At 39.1% G+C, this 22,634-nt stretch overlaps 2 pseudogenes; both read left to right on the forward strand.

Annotated features, from left to right (window-relative positions):
• The first annotated feature begins 143 nt into the window (after positions 1–143).
• On the forward strand, positions 144–8,724 carry LOC128573133 (GPN-loop GTPase 3-like; annotated as a pseudogene).
• A 1,969-nt stretch (positions 8,725–10,693) lies between these two features.
• LOC128573134 (protein ZBED8-like) lies at positions 10,694–12,281 on the forward strand (annotated as a pseudogene).
• Positions 12,282–22,634: the final 10,353 nt, after the last annotated feature.

The following is a 22,634-nucleotide window of genomic DNA, read 5'->3' on the forward strand; positions in this document are numbered from 1 at the left end:
AAAGGAACTTCAGGGTGGTGCCTGTGTCTCAAAGGAGTAGGGTGCCCATCCTATATGCTGGAGGTGGCGTGTTCAAAAACGGCCCTGGCCAAAAGCAAGCAAACAAACAAACAAACAAAAAGCAGAAAGGAACTTCAAGGGGAATGGAAGGGAAGCCTGGTCTGTGGAACCAGGAAATCTGGAGGGCCCAGAAGGATGTGAGTATAAGGTAACCTAGGTAACCAATTAACAATAGAAAGGCAATAATCAATGACCAATAGGAAAAAAAACAATAATACCTGAGGGCACAGAGAAGCCAGTGAAAAAGTTGCAACCAATTTCAAAGTAAGAAGTATTTATACTTCTGTACTGCCTTTGCATCTTCATCTCTTTCACCTCTCCATCATGAAAGGAACCCACTTTCAACACTCTTTGGAAGTCCTCTAAACTTTCTCTTTGTTCTTCCTAAATAAAATTTATCTTTATTAAAAAAAAAAAGAAAGAAAAGAACATTCTCCTTACCTCAAGAATGGAAAAACAAGAAACATATGTACTCAATACTAATTTGAAACTAGTAGATGAACAGTAACAGGCCCACATGAGAGAAAAGCACAATCAAGTTAAGTTGGAGGGAGAGAAGAGGGGAGGGAGGTGGAAAGTTATGCTTTCACCTAATGGGTACAATGTAAGGGTATATGGCACACCTCCTAGGTTAAGAACTCAGACAATACCTAACAAATGCAAACAATATAATCTCATTGTCTGTATCCTTATATTAATCCAAAATAAAAACAATAATGATGATAAAAAAAGAATATCATAAGGAAGAGAACAATAAAATAAAATAACTCTCCTGCCCTGTTTTATGACAGCTTAGCAAGGGACTTGCAGAATCTGCAGTTGGACAGATTTACAAACAGCACTTTAGTTATCTGGAATTCCAAATTAGCCCAAACATTAGACCAATATGGTTAAGCCCTTGTATGGAACCCTGAAAGGAACAGATGTGGGGCCCCTGATTTGAACCACAGACTGTCAAGATGACTTTGAAAAACTAATGCATGCTTTGAGGTTATTGCCTATTAAAAAAAGAGTAGCCTTACTAAAAAAAAAAAAAAAAAAGAAAAACTAATTCAAAGTCTTATGACTTCCTCCACTTTGGGGTTACCTGACTTACAGAAAGAAATTAAATAATACTAATGGCCATCACACAAAAGCTGAAAGAAGTGTGGCTGGCAGCTCCAGAAAGCCAGAGAGCCTACATACCTCACTAAGTGTAGCTGGTCATGGATCCTGCAGCCAGCCTGAAGAGCACCTATTGTGTGAAGCCCTCACCTGGGCATTCCAAGTTGTAAACCTAGATCCAACAGCAGAACACTTCAACTATTCTGTGACAGCTGACATCCAGGAACTGATTGAAGTGGATAATGTGATGGAGGATGATTCTTGGAAGTTCAGTACCAATGAAGGATGGGTATCTTGCATGGAATACTTTGCCAATATTTTTGACTGGCTAGAGAGCTGTCTTGGCCATGTAGATGATAACTACATCCTTTTTGACTGTCCAGTTCAGACTAAGTTGTACGCTCATCTGCCTGTGATGAAACATCTGGTGTAGCATCTGGAGTAGTGAGAGTTCTGAGTCTGTGGAGTTTTTCTTGTTGATTCTCAGCTCATGGTGAAGTCATTCAAATTTATTTCTGCCATTTTGGCGGCCTTGGGTGTCATGATTTCTCTAGAAATTCCACAAGTTAACATCATGACAAAAATGGATCGAATGAGTAAGAAAGCAAAAAAGGAAATGGAGAAATTTCTAGATGCAGACAGCTATTCTTTGTTAGAAGATTCTACAAGTACTTTAGAGAGCAAAAAATTCATGTGTCTATTAACCATTTGTGTGTCTTCTTTAGAGAAGGTTCTATTCATCTCTCTTGCCCCATGATCTAAAGGACTGTTGGCTCTTTTTATGTTTATTAGTTTGAGTTCTCTGTAGATCCTAGTTATAAAGCTTTTGTCTGATTCGAATATGCAAATATCCTTTCCCAATGTGTAGATTGTTTGCTCCGGTTGTTGTTGCCTTAAAGTAAAATTGAATAAAATTATCTGTGGGGTGGTACCTGTTGCTCAGTGAGTAGGGCACTGGCCCCATATACCGAGAGTGGTGGGTTACAACTGCAGCCAAACTGCAAAAAAAAAAAAAAAAAAACAGCCGGGCTTTGTGGTGGGTGCTGAGTAGTCCCAGCTACTCAGGAGGCTGAGGGAAGAGAATCGCCTAAACCCAAGAGCTGGAGGTTACTGTGAGCTGTGATGCCACAACACTCTACTGAGGACGACAAAGTTAGATTCTGTTTCTAAAAATAAAAAAAAAAACAGGCAAAAAATTTAAAAACTTGATTAATGCTATATGTGCACTGATTGATCACTATAGCATGGTTTGATTTTTACCTTATAATCAGTCTGAGGAAGAAAGCATGAACATTGTATTAGAGCATATTGGTTTTGCCATTTAATACAGTGAAGACTTGTAATTTAAATAACCAAAGGGATGTGAAGATGAATCTTCCTCTGTGTTTAATGAATATTTTTAAGAATGCCAGGGTGGGAGGCGGAGCAAGATGGCAGCCGAGTAACAGCTTCCTTGCATCTGGGCACCGTGAGTCTGGGGATATAGGACTCCAGGCATCTTTGGCTGGTGGGATCTACCTATCATCACCCCTAGAGGATACAAGGAGTCAGCGAGAGTCTTCTGGACCCCAAGAAGAGGACTAAAACAGTGGAAAACCGGCAAGTGGTCATGTGTGTTCAGTCCGTCTAAACCCACCCGCAACTTCCACAGGCACGAGAACTTAAAGAGCAAGAGGAAGTGAAAGGAAAATTAGGGCAAGGAAACAGATAAAAGAAATCACCCATGAGGAAGAATCAGCAGAAAACTCTAGGCAACATGAAGAACAACTCCAGAACAACCCCACCAAGGGACCATGAGGTAGCTACTGCAGAGGATTCCACCTATACAGAAATGTTAGGAATGACAGAAAGGGAATTCAGAATACACATGTTGAAAACAATGAAAGAAATGATGGAAACAATGAAGGAAACAGCTAATAAACTGGAAAATAACCAAAAGGAAATCCAAAAACAGAATCAAATCAGAGATGAACGATATGAAGAATATAAAAAGGATATAGCAGAGCTGAAGGAAATGAAACAGTCAATCAGGGAACTTAAAGATGCAATGAAAAGTATCAGCAACAGGTTAGACCATGCAGAAGAAAGAATTTCAGAGGTAGAAGACAAAGTTTTTGAGATAACTCAGATAGTAAAAGAGGCACAAAAGAAGAGAGAGAAAGCAGAATGTTCACTGTGAGAATTATGGGACTTTATGAAGCTTTCCAACATACGAGTTATAGGATTTCCAGAAGGGGAAGAAGAATGCCCCAGACGAATAGAAGCCATACTAGAGAATATTATAAAAGAAAATTTCCCAAATATCACCAAAGATTCTGACACACTGCTTTCAGAGGGCTATCAGACCCCAGGTCGCCTCAACTCTAACCGAGCTTCTCCAAGACACATTGTGATGAACCTGTCCAAAGTCAAGACAGCTGCAAGCTGTCAGGAGTAAGCGCCAGTTGACGTACAGGGGCAAATCCATCAGAGTGAACGCAGACTTCTCTAATGAAATTTCCAAGCAAGAAGACAATGGTCATCTACCTTTAATCTACTTAAACAGAACAATTTCCAGCCCAGAATTCTGTACCCTGCTAAGCTAAGCTTCAAAATTAACGGAGAAATCAAATCATTTACAGATATACAAACATTGAGGAAATTCGCCACAACAAGACCAGCTCTACAGGAAATACTTCAACCTGTTCTACACACTGACAACCACAATGGATCAGCAGCAAAGTAAGAACTCAGAAATTAAAGGACAGAACCTAACCTCCACACTGATGCAAAAGATAAAACTAAGCAATGGACTCTCACAAAATAAGACGAATAGAATACTACCACACTTATCAATTATCTCAATAAATGTTAATGGCTTGAATTCCCCACTGAAGAGACATAGACTGGCTGACTGCATTAAAAAACACAAGCCATCCATTTGCTGTCTGCAAGAAACATACCTGGCTTCAAAAGACAAATTAAAGCTCCGAGTCAAGGGTTGGAAGACAATTTTTCAGGCAAATGGAATTCAGAAGAAAAGAGGAGTTGCAATCTTATTTTCAGATACATGGATTTAAAGCAACTAAAGTCAAAAAAGACAAAGATGGTCACTTTATATTTGTCAAGGGAAAAATACAACAAGAAGACATTTCAATTCTAAATATCTATGCACCCAATTTAAATGCTCCCAGATTCTTGAAAAAGACCTTACTCAGTCTGAGCAATATGATATCTGATAATGCCATAATAACAGGGGACCTTAACACTCCTCTTACAGAGCTGGACAGATCCTCTAAACAGAAATTAAACAAGGATATAAGAGACTTAAATGAGACCCTAGAACAACTGTGCTTGATAGACGCATATAGAACACTCCATCCCAAAGATAAAGAATATACAATCTTCTCATCACCCCATGGAACATTTTCCAAAATTGATCATATCCTGGGAAACAAAACAAATATCAACAGAATCAAAAGAATTGAAATTTTACCTTGTATCTTCTCAGACCATAAGGCACTAAAGGTGGAACTCAACTCTAACAAAAATGCTCGACCCCACCCAAAGGCATGGAAACTAAACAATCTTCTGTTGAATAACAGATGGGTGAAGGAAGAAATAAAACAGGAAATCATTAACTTCCTTGAGCATAACAACAATGAAGACACAAGCTACCAAAACCTGTGGGATACTGCAAAAGCAGTTTTGAGAGGAAAATTCATCGGTTTAGATGCCTACATTCGAAAAACAGAAAGAGAGCACATCAATAATCTCACAAGAGATCTTATGGAACTGGAAAAAGAAGAACAATCTAAGCCTAACCTCAGTAGAAGAAAAGAAATATACAAAATCAAATCAGAGATCAATGAAATTGAAAACAAAAGAATCATTCAGAAAATTAATGAAACAAGGAGTTGGTTTTTTGAAAAAATAAATAAAATAGATGAACCATTGGCCAGACTAATGAGCAATAGAAAAGTAAAATCTCTAGTAACCTCAATCAGAAATGATAAAGGGGAAATAACAACTGATCCCACAGAGATACAAGAGATCATCTCTGAATACTACCAGAAACTGTATGCTCAGAAATTTGACAATGTGAAAGAAATGGATCAATATTTGGAATCACACCCTGTCCCTAGACTCACCCAGGAAGAAATAGAGCTCCTGAACAGACCAATTTCAAGCACTGAGATCAAAGAATCAATAAAAAATCTTCCAACCAAAAAATGCCCTGGTCCAGATGGCTTCATTCCAGAATTCTATCAAACCTTCAAGGAAGAGCTTATTCCTGTACTGCAGAAATTATTCCAAAAAATTGAGGAAGAAGGAATCTTCCCCAACACATTCTATGAAGCAAACATCACCCTGATACCAAAACCAGGAAAAGACCCAAACAAAAAGGAGAATTTCAGACCAATCTCACTCATGAACATAGACGCAAAAATTCTCAACAAAATCCTAGCCAATAGATTACAGCTTATCATCAAAAAAGTCATTCATCATGATCAAGTAGGCTTCATCCCAGGGATGCAAGGCTGGTTTAACATACGCAAGTCCATAAACGTTATCCACCATATTAACAGAGGCAAAAATAAAGATCACATGATCCTGCCAATAGATGCAGAAAAAGCATTTGATAAAATCCAGCATCCTTTTCTAATTAGAACACTGAAGAGTATAGGCATAAGTGGCACATTTCTAAAACTCATTGAAGCTATCTATGACAAACCCACAGCCAATATTTTACTGAATGGAGTAAAACTGAAAACTTTTCCTCTTAGAACTGGTACCAGACAAGGTTGTCCTCTGTCACCTTTACTATTCAACGTAGTGCTGGAAGTTCTAGCCAATACAATTAGGCAAGACAAGGAAATAAAGGGAATCCAAATGGGAGCAGAGGAGGTCAAACTCTCCCTCTTTGCTGACGACATGATCTTATACTTAGAGAACCCCAAAGACTCAACCACAAGACTCCTAGAAGTGATCACAAAATACAATAATGTTTAAGGATATAAAATCAATGTCCACAAGTCAGTAGCCTTTGTGTACACCAATAACAATCAAGATGAGACGCTAATTAAGGACACAACTCCCTTCACCATAGTCTCAAAGAAAATGAAATACCTAGGAATGTACCTAACGAAGGAGGTGAAGGACCTCTATAAAGAAAACTATGAAATCCTCAGGAAGGAAATAGCAGAGGATATTAACAAATGGAAGAACATACCATGCTCATGGATGGGAAGAATCAACATTGTTAAAATGTCTATACTTCCCAAAGCATTCTACCTATTCAATGCCATTCCTATCAAAATGCCAACATCGTACTTTCAAGATTTGGAAAAAATGATTCTGCGTTTTGTATGGAACCGGAAAAAACCCCGTATAGCTAAGGCAGTTCTCTGTAACAAAAATAAAGCTGGGGGCATCAGCATACCAGATTTTAGTCTGTACTACAAAGCCATAGTGCTCAAGACAGCATGGTACTGGCACAAAAACAGAGACATAGACACTTGGAATCGAATTGAAAACCAAGAAATGAAACTAACATTTTACAACCACCTAATCTTTGATAAACCAAACAAGAACATACCTTGGGGGAAAGACTCCCTATTCAATAAATGGTGTTGGGAGAACTGGATGTCTACATGTAAAAGACTGAAACTGGACCTACACCTTTCCCCACTCACAAAAATTGATTCAAGATGGATAAAGGACTTAAACTTAAGGCATGAAACAATAAAAATCCTCCAAGAAAGCATAGGAAAAACACTGGAAGATATTGGTCTGGGGATAGACTTCATGAAGAAGACTGCCATGGCAATTGCAACAACAACAAAAATAAACAAATGGGACTTCATTAAACTGAAAAACTTCTGTACAGCTAAGGAGACAATAAGCAAAGCAAAGAGACAACCTACACAATGGGAAAGGATATTTGCATATTTTCAATCAGACAAAAGCTTGATAACTAGGATCTATAGAGAACTCAAATTAATCCACATGAAAAAAGCCAACAATCCCTTATATCAATGGGCAAGAGACATGAATAGAACTTTCTCTGAAGACGACAGACGAATGGCTAACAAACACATGAAAAAATGTTCATCATCTCTATCTATTAGAGAAATGCAAATCAAAACAACCCTGAGATATCATCTAACCCCAGTGAGAATGGCCCACATCACAAAATCTCAAAACTGCAGATGCTGGCATGGATGTGGAGAGAAGGGAACACTTTTACACTGCTGGTGGGACTGCAAACTAGTACAACCTTTCTGGAAGGAAGTATGGAGAAACCTCAAAGCACTCAAGCTAGACCTCCCATTTGATCCTGCAATCCCATTACTGGGTATCTACCCAGAAGGAAAGAAATCCTTTTATCATAAGGACACTTGTACTAGACTGTTTATTGCAGCTCAATTTACAATTGCCAAAATGTGGAAACAGCCTAAATGCCCACCAACCCAGGAATGGATTAACAAGCTGTGGTATATGTATACCATGGAATACTATTCAGTCATTAAAAAAAATGGAGACTTTACATCCTTCGTATTAACCTGGATGGACGTGGAAGACATTATTCTTAGTAAAGCATCACAAGAATGGAGAAGCATGAATCCTATGTACTCAATTTTGATATGAGGACAATTAATGACAATTATGTTTATAGGGGGGAAACGGAAAGATTGAAGGAGGGAGGTGGGTGGGGCCTTGGTGTGTGTCACACTTTATGGGGGCAAGACATGATTGCAAGAGGGACTTTACCTAACAATTACAATCAGTGTAACCTGGCTTATTGTACCCTCAATGAATCCCCAACAATAAAAAAAAAAAAGAATGCCAGGGTGGATGAAGAGTATACTAGAAAGTAACTACATATGAAGATCTGTTGTCATACCAGCAGAATGTTCTTCTTTCTGTTCAAAGTATGCAATAGCAGATATGTATTTATTTTAATGGGGAAAATGGTACTTGGCTCTTTATCAGAAGCATGTCTGAATCAAGTTCTGAGTTATTCTGAAACTGTTGCTATTTAAAGAATAATCTTTTAGTATTATTTCAACAGCAACAATTTAGATTTTAAAAGCCAAAATTGAGATGATTGCACATAGATTTGTATATAACGTAAATTACTACCTCTGCTATAGTTAAGGTTAGTCTGACGTTATTTTTACTGTTTGTATTGTTTTTGAGGGCCAGGAATTAGAATAACATGTTCATGTATGTCCAAGAGAAAACTTTGGTAGGATATAAAATCATTGCTCATTTGTATCTTCCAATTTTCCTACACTGAAAATGTATTATTTGTATAATTAAACATTAAAAATAACTAAAATTTGAATAAATTAATAAATAATATGAAAAACAGGGAATGAGACTTGGAGTCTTCATGTAGATGCTGGGGGTCATTCCACAACCAGTGTCATACTCATCAAAGCCACTGTACAATATTATAAGAAAATGGCCTCTTTGCCTCTGGGCAATAGCAGCTACTTGTGAGTTGTTATTAAAGACTGTTGTCTATTCGCAGTCCTGCCACCCTGTTACCAGCTGAAGAGAATGAGTCTTTGAAGCATGACTGACTTAAGGTTCTAACAGTATAAATCTGCCAGATCCAGGTCTGAATCTTTTCACTGGCAGAAGACCTTTATGAACAGCAAAGAGCTGGATATGTGGCAGTCACAAATGCACTACAACCAAGGACTATGTTTGTCTCCAATTCCTTAATGAGAGCTCTTCAGTTATCCAGAGGAAACTGGATAGGCAGAAACATTAGGCAGACTCTAAGTATATTTTTATCATTGTGCATGTCCGTGGTGCCATTTGGAAAGAAAGGGAGCTCCTGATGATATAAAATAAGGATATTAAGTAAGCCACTGAAATAATGGCCCTAATATAGGCCATGGCTTAAAAGATGTTAGGCATAGGATAGAAATGGGGTGGTGGTTATAGGAAAAGAGAGGAGGCCAGTCTCAGGACAAAGGGAGTTTATTAGGGGAAAGAATAGAAATGAAGTATGAGCCAAGGTCAGCCCAGACCCTCCTGGTTTCAAGCATCTTTATCAAGCTATAGCAAAATATAGCAGGAATGTGGATGGGGGGTAGCCATGGGAGGCACTATCTCCTGCTGAGAAGCTGTTATCAGGGTGGAAATTCCAAACTCTGCCACCTTACTGGAGTGATTGCCCTAACTGAATATACTGGAGACGCAGGACTTTAACCACTGTTCTACGGTTCAACCTCTAGGCCTCCTTTGTGGCCACTGTTCTGTGGTTTGAACTTTGGCTCAATTCTCAGCCCTGTTTCTTTAAGTGCTGCCTCACTAAAATGGTCATGCTTATGCTAAGGGGATATCTAAGGTTTGAGGATCCCTTTCCCACATAACTGAACCCAAATGGATGGCCATCATTGCAAAAAGAAATCAGGCCACTGGCAGAGCTGCTAGGCAATGGTTCTTAACCTGTGGGTGGCAACCCCTTTGGGTCAAACAACCCCTTCACAAGGGTCGCCTAAGACCATCAGAAAATACATATTCAACCCCATCACATAACACCCCATACAAATACAGGTGAATGTGACGGGGTTGGCGCCATAACGTACTTATGCAGACCAGTCACACTTGTGTAGAGAGCAGCTACTGTGCAGAAAGCAGCCTCTGTGTTGAAAGCAGCAATATTGGGACAGTGCCTGTGGCTCAGTGGGTAGGGCACCAGCCCCATATACCAAGGGTGGTGGGTTCAAACCCAGCCCTGGCCAAACTGCAACAAAAAAATAGCTGGGCATTGTGGCAGGTGCCTGTAGTCCCAACTATTTGGGAGGCTGAGGCAAGATGGCACTCTACCAAGGGCAATAAAGTGAGACTCTGTCTCTAAAAAAAAAAAAAAAAGAAAGAAAGAAAAAAGAAAGCAGCAATATTGGAGGTAAAACGACACTTCATGAATTATAATCATTGGGTAAATGTAAAATCATGTACTGTAAAATCATCAACTACTGCATATATATATATACACATATATATGTCCAGGGCAGCACCTATGGCTCAAAGGAGTAAGGCACTGGCCCCATATATGAAATTTTAATGAACTGTATTGACTGAACTATTCCATGTATCACCTTTTGTATTATTAAAGCTATTGTTATATATTCTTTTCATTGGCAAACCATCCCATGACAATGGATCATGTAGAGAAGAACATTAAGAAAAGAAAATATAGGGGTGGCTCCTGTGGCTCAGCTGGTAGGGCACCAGCCCCATATACCGAGGGTGGCAGGTTCAAACACAGCCCTGGCAAACTGCAACAAAAAAAAAATAGCTGGGCATTGTGGTGGGCACCTGTAGTCCCAGCTAGTTGGGAGGCTGAGGCAAAGGAGTCACCTAAGCACAGGAGTTGGAAGTTGCTGTGAGCTGTGACACCATACCAAGGGCAATAAAGTGAGATTCTGTCTCTAAAAAAAAAAAGAAAAAAGAAAAAATATAGTGAGGATTTTTTTTACAGTATGGTTTACCTCAATAATTACAGCAGGAATTGAGAAACCACAATATGTTATATCTTCCTATGAAGCCGAACAAACTAAAATGCCATTTTGATAGCAAGCATCTGAGCTTTGCCGGCAAGGATACCAACTATTTTGGAAGCAAAGCTGATGGACTCAAGAAAGCTAGACTTGACACTGGTGGCAAGTACCACAAACAAAACATAGCAGCTGTTGAAGCTTCATATTTGGTGGCACTCAGAATCACCAGAATTATGAAACCTCACACCACTGCTGAGGATTTACTGTTGCTAGTGGTCAAAGATGTTGTTCAAGTTATGATTGGAGATGAATTTGTTACAAAATTGTGTGCAATTTCCTTATCTAACCACACTGTCCACAAAGAATAGATGACATGTCTGCTGACATTCTTGATCAGGTAATCCAGGAAATTAAATCTGCTCCACTTCCAATATTTATTATCCAGCTTGATGAATCTACAGACGTTGCAAACTGTTCACAGTTACTGGTTTACGTGAGGTATATTAATGATGGTAAATTTAAAGATGAGTTTCTTTTTTGCAAACTTCTTGAAAGGACAACTACCGCACGTGATGTTATTGCCACAGTTGGCTCTGAGAGAGCCATAAGATCTCTTGGGAAAAGGTTTGTGTTGTTTGCACAGATGGTGCTCCAGCTATGCTAGGATGTCGATCTGGATTTCAATGTTTGGTACTGAATGAGTCACCAAAAGTCATCAGAACTCGCTGTATGATTCATTGGCAAATATTAGCAACTAAGATGCTGCCTCAAGAGTTACAAGAAGTAATGAGAAGTGTCGTAAGTTCTGTCAATTTTGTAAAGGCGAGCACTTTAAACAGTCAGCTGTTTTCACAACTGTGCAATGAGTTGGATGCACTGAATAATGCTCTGCTATTTCACATAGATGGTTGTCAAGAGGAAAAATTTTAAAACATGTTTTTGGGCTTCATGATGAACTCAAAATGTTTTTTAATCAGAAAGCAAGACTGCAGTTCAAAGTACTTTTCAGCAATAAAAGTGAACTGCAGAAAATAGCTTCTTTGGTTGACATCTTTGCCATCTTGAATGAGTTAAATTTATCACTGCAAGAACCAAATGCAACATGCCTTGATTTGTCTGAAAAGATCTGATCATTCCAAATGAAACTTCAGCTTTGGCAAAAAAAAAAAAAAAAAAAAAAAAAATGGATGAAAATAAAATTTACATGTTGCCTACCTTATCTGCTTTCTTTGAGGAACATGACATTAAACCAGACAAAAGGATTATGATGATAAAGCCCATTCACAGTCAAAGTTGAAGATGTTTCTGAGATAGCACAAGAGGAGTTCATTGAACTTATTAACAAGATGCAGCAAGAACTGATTTCTCTACACTGCCAGTTACAAAATTCTGGATCAAGTGTTTGCAGTCATATCTTGTTCTGAGACTGTGTTGCACCTTCTTCTTCCATTTCCAACAACATATCTTTGTGAAACAGGGTTTTCCAATTTGTTGGTTATCAAGTCTAAATACAAAAGTAGAATTGTGGAAGATGATCTTCATTGTGCTTTTGCAAAGACTGCCCTGAGAATTTCTCATCTGGTGAGACAGATGCAATCTCAACCTTCGCACTGACTTTTTATGCCAACTTCGCGTTGGCTTTTTATGCATACTGTTGCAAAATGTAGCAATATAGTTTACTGTTGTTATATTAAGACTGTTACATAATTACATATTGTTATATAATGTTATATAATTACATATTGTTTTTTGTGATTGATTACTATGCTTTAATTATGTTCAATTTTTAACAATGAAACTATATCCTGCATATTAGATATTTACATTACAATTCATAACAGTAGAAAAATTATAGTTATGAAGTACCAACAAAAATAATTTTATGGTTGGTGGTCACCACAACATAAGGAACTGTATTAAAGGGTTGCAGCATTAGGAAGGTTGAGAACCACTGTGCTAAGGAAACTGCTGGAGATTATTAGTTCCTCAGAGCCTTGATACACTGGCTAGATTTAGATCCTCTTTAAAACTAAAGATTAAGGTTCAATATGTGCAATGGCATATTTAAATGGGGACAGGATTGTCACGAACTCATTCTCCTGCCTGAGGCCTTGGTTCAGCCTCTTCTGGGGCACCTGCATGAATGCACACATTAGCGGCACGATGCCTCTTAATGGATTTGGTGGGTTATTACTTGAGAATATCCCACTTTCAATAAACTGTTTATTTGCTTGGGGCAGTCCAAGAACAGAAAGGTGACTCACTGCACAGGGAGCCCTGCATGTGGGAACACACCTTTGGTGACTGGCAATTCCACTCAGACACCCAGGTTTGTATTAGGAGATACATTTTTAGGCTAGGTAGAGGCTTGTACTACCTAAATGAAGAGGGGCATCATAAGTTACCAGAATCTTTCTAAAGGAACTCACTTTGAGATAGGCTCCTGCCAGGAGCTACTGGCCCAGGTCATGTGTTGCGTGTGGTTCTTTAGAGTGGTCAGTGATGCAGAGTATAGACCTGCTTATTGAAATAGTATGCAATAAAGGGGACTACAAGCTCCTATGGTGGCAAGTAGCAAACTTCTTTATTTCTACCTGGCATATATAGCCAATTCTGCACGTACACAATGTTAATCAACAATCACACAATCACTTCATAGGTATATTGTAAAAACAAATTAACCTTTCCCTGGAGTCTGCTAATCTACTGATCAACTGATACTCATTCTTCTAAACTTTCCATTATATTTAAAAATAGTAATCTTGGAAAAACATGCTGTTAGCCATTTTCCCATAAACCAATAAGTCACAAGACTGCTGTGGGGGAAAAGGTTGATTCTTCACCTGCCCTCTGGGCCCTTCACCATCTGGAGGCAGTTAACACTATCTTGCTAAGACACAGCCCATGATTCCTAAGACATACAGATGACATGCTTGCACACCTCAGCCTCTGGGGCCAGCTTCTGATCACAGGAATTTCACCTCCTCAGTGATCAGGCTTAATGGTTTCAACAGAGTTCTGCCTCGATTTCTTCCTGGTTGTGTAAAGAAAGACTTTGTCCTTGCTCACTCTCAGAATGGTGGGTACAGAGGCATATAGGCTTTTCACCTACATCATGCAGGCCTTTGCTGAGTTCCTAACAAGCATATGCCAGGGTAGAATAGAAACAGGGCTCTGAGGACAATGGGATAATAAGCATCCGCAGTACAGGGACGAGGCCAACCACATGGAATATGGCATGTTGGTGATGGATGCTGTGGGCAGTCAGCTGCAAAGACTGAGCATATCAGCAGGCATGCAATGGTTGATAGCACGCAGAAGTACATCTATGGTGACCTGGGCATTTTGCAAGAGTGGCAACAGACCACCCCTTTGTAGTAGAGACAATCCGGCAAGGAAGCCAATTCTTACATTTTGGAATTGAAGTGAGAAACCCATATAAAGTGAGATTGGGTGTCGCCATTTGCCCTCCTCTGAATAAAGGCAGCCCCTAAAAGCAGGTTTAAGTAAAATCCCTACAGAATCATTTATAAAAGACCCTTTCTAGCATCTTGAGGTAAATATGATATTATAACCATGAGTAAAGAAAGCAGACTAAAGCAATTTCATCAAATGAGTGAGTCAGATGCTAACTGCTATGCATGAATTCACCTCTTTCAGATCCTTGCCTCATTTGGAAGCAGAGAAATGGAAGAGACCCTATGAATTACCTCTAACAACTCACACCTCATTAGAATTACCAGATGTATCACACCAAACTAAATAGTTATCCCATTGAAAAAGAAGACCCAAGCCTTCAGTGAAGGCGCCAGCCTTTAGACAATATAAAGTATCTGTTTAAAACAGAGGAGGGAAATGAAAATGTTGATATTTTTGCTAAGCTTTCCTTGATTATTTTTTCTGTGTATAGGATAGAGAGATAACTCCTTACTGAGGATTTCTCCAGACTAGTGCCTCTTGTAGAGGGTCTGGAGGCTTGTCACTATCAGCCAAATGCAGACATAAGGATTATATCTAAAAAGCTTTATTATCATATGGCCAGCACTTCTGGAGAACAATCAGAGTAGCATCTCTGACACTGTTCTGCCCTTCCATTTCCAAAACCACAGTTTCATACATAAAGGTTCAAACCAAAGACCATAACACTAATAAACTATGATCAGCATAACTCATGATCACAATATTTCTAATTCGAAAGTTAATCTCCTAAATCAATCATCCTTAGATACTTAAGATATACATCTTGAGGGTGGGAGCAAAATTTACAAAACAAGAATGGAAGACCTGAGATGAAAGGCTCGTAGAATCTAAACTGACCAGACCAGCTGTGTTGTGTCTGCCCTAGCCTGACTGACTCCATCTTATTCTCACGACATGAGCTAACAAATCTGCTGATCTGTCTTCCTGCTGGGTTTGTCATCCTAAACCTCATTTGGTGTAAGATTCATGAATATGATTTCCAAATTTACAAAAACCAAGTTCTTGGATCACTGAAAGGGTGTGTTTTGTTTTGTTTTGTTTTGAGACAGAGCCTCAAGCTGTCACCCGGGGTAGAATGCTGTGGCATCACAGCTCACAGTAACCTCCAACTCCTGGGCTCAAGTGATTCTCTTGCCTCAGCTTCCCAAGTAGCTGGGACCACAGGTGCCCGCCACAACGCCTGGCTATTTTTTGGTTGCAGCCGTCATTGTTGTTTGGCGGGCCCATGCTGGATTTGAACCCGCCAGCTCAGGTGTATGTGGCTGGCACCTTAGCCACTTGAGCCACAGGTGCCGAGCCTGAAAGGGTGTGATTAATAGCTGCCTGCTCAGAGATCCCATGTTTCTTTCTTATTTAACCATATTGAGTAAGCCATATTCATGGCTATAGTTGTTTATGTTTTTGCACCTGTAATCTGTTACATTCGTTATTTTTATAAATCTACTACCAAAGCTTTGCAAAGACATATATAAGTATAAAACTTCCATCTAAAACATTGCCCCAGGCTTGGCACCTGTAGCTCAGCAGCTAGCATGCCAGCCACATATACCAGAGCTTGGCGGGTTTGAATCCAGCTGGGCCTGCCAAACAACAATGACAACTGCAACCAAAAAATAGCCCAGCATTGTGGCAGGTGCCTGTAGTCCCAGCTACTTGGGAGGCTGAGGCAAGAGAATTGCTTAAGCCCAAGACATTGATGTTGCTGTGAGCTGTGACACCATAAAACTCTACACAGGGCAACATAGTGAGACTGTCTCAAAAATAAATAAATAAATAAATAAATAAATAAATAAATAAATAAATAAAATAAAACATTGCCCCAATTCAGCAGGAAATAATTTGATGACTATTGCCCCTCCTTTCTCTTATAGATATGAAAGGGTAAAATTGACAGTGGGAAATATGTAACAGAATGAGCTGAAGGGTAAAAATGTTTTTTTTTGTTGTTGTTGTTCTCTTTTTAAAACCTCCCCCACTCACTTTGGGAATTGAAACCTGCACTCCTGCCTCAGGCCAATGGCTGGGAGGAGCACAGTAGGGTCCTTTGCTCCACTTGGAGGTCTGGGGCAGAGATAATGGGATTGTCTTCACTGGAGATGGAATGAATCACAATATAGTCAAACAGCAAATAAACTGAAGCTGAAAACCTTCCCATTAAAATCTCTATTTTTCTGCTTATGATTAGGATGATGGCATTTTAATATGGGAGTCTCCACCCTACTCACTTGCTAGAAAAATGATAAAAACTCCTCTTTCTTTTTCTTCAACCATTTTTCATTTTTCTAATGCAGCCTTGGGAACAAGTGCCAAACTTTTGATAACAGAATTTGGCATCCTTGGGTGGATTCCTCTTTGCTTTTCCGCATCAACTTGTTCTTGTTTGTCTGATGAAGCTTCAGAGACAAGTGCCACATACAACCAAGAGTGCACAATGATTCCAATTTCTCTTCATTCTCACCGACACTTATTATTTACTGGTTTTGGCTTGTTTTTTATTATTTTATTTTTTAAATGATGTGAAATCATTTCATTTATGCCTTTAGTTAAGTTTTTTGAGAGGTTTAGGGATAGGGTCTGGCCAGAGTGTGCAAGGAGAGGAGGCCAGTCCAGGGATGAAGGAGAGGCTTTATTTTAAAGGAGCAGAATAGAGTCTGACCATAAGTCAGCCAAGTTTGACTCACACAGTTTCAAGGGAATTTCATTAGTGTAGTTGGAATGTGGGAGGCAGTCATGAGAAGTGAGGGAAGTCATCTTTCCTGCAAAGACTGATTTTAGAATTACTGCCTTCCACAAAAGGTATTAATCTTGCAGGAAGGCCTTATCTCCAGTGCCAAGCAGGACAGGATAGGAGATTCTGATGCTTTCCAGGAACACCAGCCCTAAAACATTTCAGGAGGGTGGGGAGAGGGCTTCTGTGACCATGCCACTTGGTCTCTGGCCTGCTTTCTATCACTAGCTGTCTTCCCAGGATGGCTATGCCCTTGTCAGGGTCGTGAGGATTTACAGGAGTATGGGAAGGGGGTTGCTGTGATCAGGCAAATTGGTTCTGGCCTGTTTTCTTTCTCTACTTGTCTCCCACATAGCTGTACTTTTGTCAGAGTCCTGAGGATTTCTTCCCCACAATTTCTTTTTCTTTTTCTTTTTTTTAGAGACAGAGTCTCACTTTATCACCCTCAGTACCATGCCATGGCGTCACACAATTCCCAGCAACCTCCAACTCCTGGGCTTAGGTGATTCTCTTGCCTCAGCCTCCCGAGTTGCTGGGACTACAGGCACCCACCACAATGCCCAGCTATTTTTTATTGCAATTTGGCCAGGGCGGGGTTTGAACCTGGCTCAGTGAGTAGTAGCTAGTGCCCTACTCACTGAGCTACAGGCGGCACCGCCTCCCACAATTTCTTTATAAGAATGCTACCCAATATTAGTGTTTGATATTTCTTCATCCCTGAAGGGGGTCCCCCAGTGGTTCTTTATTACCAAGTAGTTGGCCCACAATCTACACTGTCTTTTCATTAAATCCATCTTTTCCTACTTGATTTTCACATCTATTTCCACTGTTGAGGGTGGAGCACCCTTTGGCTTGAATTTCATATAATCTGTTACAATTGAAATTAATTTCTTTGGCAAGAGATGAAGAGTTATATGTTCTACAACTTCTTTCACTCATAGAAAAATGTCTCTGATAAGGTTCTGAAACTTAGGTAGGTACAATGGCAAGTTGCTTCCAGAGTAATTTTTTTTTTTCTTTTTAAGAACTGAGTGTTCATTGGAGGGGAGAGATAGCAGCCTGTGTCTCCTGCTGTGAATCTACCACCTCCTGAGCTAGGATGAAACTGACCAGTGTTGCAGTATTCCGAACACACCATGCTCACAGTAGAGCTTCCATTCCATTAGTAGGCATGAGTTCAGAACCATATTCCTACCATTTAAGCATACCCATATAGGATTAACCTTAGTAGAGGGTAGTAAGAGGTAGGGTGAAAAATGTTAAAGTCAAACTCTTCTTAGAAAAAGTTCTCTGACTTTTCTGGGGAACAGAGAACCTTGTATTCTTGGCTGTACAGTCTGGTCTGGAGTCTTCCCCTCACTGAGCTGAGATCAAGAAGAAGGAAGCAATCAGTACTGAAACACCATAGACTTAACATCCTCACAGAACTTCCAGAGACTGTGTTAAATAGATGTTCCTCCTTTGATGTTTGCCTCATGGATAATTTTCAGAGGCTTTAAATAGTTCTTTTAAAATAACGATCATGTTTCTCTAGAGCTCCTCAGGCTGTCATGCCATCATAATGCATTAAATATTCTGCCTACATCAGTAAATGTTCTGCAATCTCAACTGTTATGTTGTTTACAAAAAAATTGAAAGATATCATTCTTATGGTATGCAAAAACATGTTACGTGCTTTTGATGTATAAACTATTAAAAATAAAATAGAGTTAATATAATTGTCAGGAGGCTATGGTCTGGGCTTTCTCTGGGTGCCACCAGCAAGTGGTCTCCAGAATGTAAAAGCATTTTGATTTGTTCAGCACAAAAAAAGGAAACTAAGCAGCAAAAGCAGAGCTATTGCAAAAAGAGGAAGCCAGGAGGCAGTAGCAATTTAACAGAAAAGTTTAATTATTTTAAGCATATAGAACATACTTAAGTTTATAAGCAAATAGAACACACCTGAAAGGAAGGTATGGGTCTCTTCCTAGAAAATAAGGAAGGATCCCTTACAAACTTTTTCTCATGTATTTATTCCCTAATTCCTAGCTTTGCTCTACTTACTAATGTTTATGCATTTCCTAACTCATGTTTATGCTTTTCTTTCATCTAAGGCCTTGATCAAGGTGATTCCACATTATTCTTAACTAACTTCACCTTTGGAATTCTCCAAGATATTAATAGGACATTGATTAATCATGGGATACTAACTTTTTCAAAAAGTTCTTATTGATCCATCCCTCCGTGGGAGTCTTAGGAGTTGAACAGTACCTGAATTTCTAAACTTTCTAACCACAATTGTGGCTACTTCTGATTTCGTAGTAGGCCAGTATAGTCTATCTTCCTTGTCCTGCTCATGTGTAAGTTAAGGAATTGTTTCCTCTGTCTTAGCACTTTCCCACTTTTCTTTCTCAGCAATTGTCTGGTTTTCTTTTCCTTCTTAGCCTGTTCCCTACCCATCCCTAACAATTTTTTATCTATCATTAATTGTTTATAGTGAATGTAGAAATTCAAAAACTCAGGCTGAGCATTAGAAATCATGCATGAAGGCCAGGTATGGTGGCTAATGACTATAATCCTAACACTCTGGAAAGTCAAGGCAGGTGGATTGCCTGAGCTCAGGAGTTCAAGACCAACCTAAGCAAGAACAAGGCACAATTTCTAAAAATAGCAGGAAACTGTGGTAGGCACCTGTAGTCCCAGCTATTCAGAAGGCTAAGGCAGGAGGATCTCTTGAGCCCAAGAGTTTGAGGTTGCTGTGAGCTATGGATGCCAGGGCACCTTACTGAGGGTGACAAAGTGAGATTCTGTCTCAAGGAAAAAAGGAAAAAGGAATCATACATGAAGGCTCTGACTTTTACCAAATCCTTTAGCATTTCCATCTACTTACATCAAGATTCCTAAGGTAGTGATTTATTATACTCAGCCCTCTGTATGTTTGGGTTCCACATCCATGGATTCAACCAATTGGAGATCAAAAATATTTGAAAAATATTATATTTGTAGTAAACATGCACAGATTTTTTCTTTGTCATTTTTCCTGAAAAATATGGTATAACATTATTTATATTGCATTTACTTTATATTAGACATTATAAATAATGTAGAGATATTTAAAGTAGACAGAATAATATGCATAATTTTTATACTAATGCTATCCAATTTTATATCAGGGACTTGAGCATTTGTAGATTTTGGTATCTACCAGAGATCTTGAAACCAATTCCCTAAGGATACCCAGGAATTACTGTATTTTTTGACATTTCCTCAGCATTTATGTAAAAGGAAGTAATTTAAACTACATATTTTTTCCTTTGATATAAAAGGTAAAAGCAACATGGTTTGGAACAAAGAGAATACTTTGCTTATTATTCACTTAAAAATAATATTTGTACCTTTTTTCACATAAGTGGGTGCCTTCCTTAATTTTCATAGAAGTGTACAAGACTATGGACATGTACGTCACCGGTTCTCTCTAAATAGATACTGAGCATGTTCCCAATCTTTTGCCACTCATTCATTGCTGAAAAGAAGGTCAACGTAAATATCAATAGACACCCTAGAAAAGACCTACAAGTCTGTACTGAACTAAGGCTGTAAGTAAGAAGTGATGAGATGGTTAGAATACGTGGCAAAATATAGTCATTGTATTTGAAAATTGTCACTTTTAAAGCTGAAATAACTTTTATATTTTGGTTATGATTTATTTTACACATAAAAAAGAATGTACATTTTTATGTGTTAATAATAATTAAACTCTACCCTGACTTAGTTTCCCTCCTTTCCCCAGAGGTGACCATCATCCATGATTTTATAGGTATTTTTTGTGGCTTTATTATCATAAAGCAATGTTTTGCTGCATTTTGTCTTTTTGGCACTTTGTATGAAAGTAAATATATGGATCATTATCTCTCTCGTTTTTGCCCCAGTTTGTCTCATACCTGCTGGAGTCTAAGGCTTGAGCCAAGCAATAGGCTCATACATTCCAGTTATTTTTTTCTTTCTTTTTTTTTTTTTTTTTTCAGTTTTGGCTGGGGCTGACGCCCTACTCCTTGAGCCACAGGCGTCGCCCCCCCCCTTTTTTAATTTTTGAGACAGAATCTCACTTTGTCACTCTTGGTAGAGTGCTTGGCATCATAGCTCACAGCAACTTCAAACTCTTGGGCTTAAGTAGCTAGGACAAAGGTGTGCACCACTATGCCTGGCTAGTTTTTCTACTTTTAGTGGAGACAGAATCTTGCTGTTGATCAGGTTGGTCCCAAACTCCTGAGTTCAAACAATCCACCTGCCTCAGCCTCCTGCTAGGATTACAGGTGTGAGCCACCACTTGTGGCCAAGAACAGTCTTAAATTTTATGGCAAACCAGACCTCACAGGAGTTCAGACCAGTAAAAGCTCACATTGTCCGTGCTCTGAAAGGTGGATTATACATGGGCTCAACAAAAGCACATAATGGATTATCAAACAACTTTAGATCTCTTTACCTCATCTGGGCTCATGCATAGTGCCAAACAAAGCTGTATGTTGTGTTCATTTTTCCCCTGATGTTGCTACAAGAGAATTTAAAACTGACTGATGCTGCTGCTTCTTTGGACAATGACAATAAGTACACCCAAAAACGTTTATCAAAGAAAAATAATCTATAATGTGCCAGTTAATGAATAGCTTTCAGGCATCCTAAATAGGGTCTGGTTCCCTCAGAGGAGGCAGCAGGGAGTACATGGTGGCCAAGCCCTCAAGGCCCCCAACTTGCTGCCAGGCACACATGGTGCCCACAGCTAAGTCAATTGTAAGAAAGATGTGGTTGGTGGATGTCAAAGAAACCAAAAGTTTGGCAGTTACTAAAAGTGTATACTCTGAAGCTGAGCATGCGAAATAAAACTATCCTATGCATAGAAACAATACAGGAGACTCAGGAATAAGGGGGCAGAACATGTCCCCAGAGGAGTCTGATAGTCCCCATTCAAGTAAGACAAATGAAGAATGGCAATGCATCTCTCAAACACAGAACTGCTTGGAATGGAGCTGTTCTTTCTGCTCACACTAAATGCAATTGCCAAATACTTTTAAGCGAAAACTATACTACATTCTGCCCCCATGACACAATTTTTTTTTTATTAAATCATAGCTGTGTACATTAGTCTGATCATGGGGCACCATACACTTGGTTCATAGACCGTTTGACAGATTTTCATCACACTAGTTAACATAGCTTTCCTGGCATTTTCTTAGTTATTTTGCTAAGACCTTTACATTCCACATTTACTAAGATTCACATATACCCTTGTAAGATGCACCGCAGGTGTAATCCCATTAACCCTCCTCCCTCCACCTCCCCCCGTCCCTCCCCTCCCTTTCCCCCTTCTCCCTATTCTTAGGTTGTAACTGGGTTATAGCTTTCATGTGAAGGTCCTACATTATTTTCATAATAAGGGTGAGTACATTGGGTACTTTTTCTTCCATTCTTGAGACACTTTACTAAGAAGAATATGTTCCAGCTCCATCCATGTAAACATGAAAGAGGAAAAGTCTCCATGTTTCTTTAAGGCTGCATAATATTCCATGGTGTACAAATACCACAATTTATTAATCCATTCGTGGATTGATGGGCACTTGGGCTTTTTCCATGACTTAGCAATTATGAATAGGGCTGCAATAAATATTCTGATACAAATATCTTTGTTATGATGTGATTTTTGGTCTTCTGGGTATATGCCCAGTAGAGGGATTACAGGATTGAATGGCAGATCTATTTTTAGATCTCTAAGTGTTCTCCATATC

This window comes from Nycticebus coucang, chromosome 20, assembly GCF_027406575.1.
Source record: "Nycticebus coucang isolate mNycCou1 chromosome 20, mNycCou1.pri, whole genome shotgun sequence".
Lineage (NCBI taxonomy): Eukaryota > Metazoa > Chordata > Mammalia > Primates > Lorisidae > Nycticebus > Nycticebus coucang.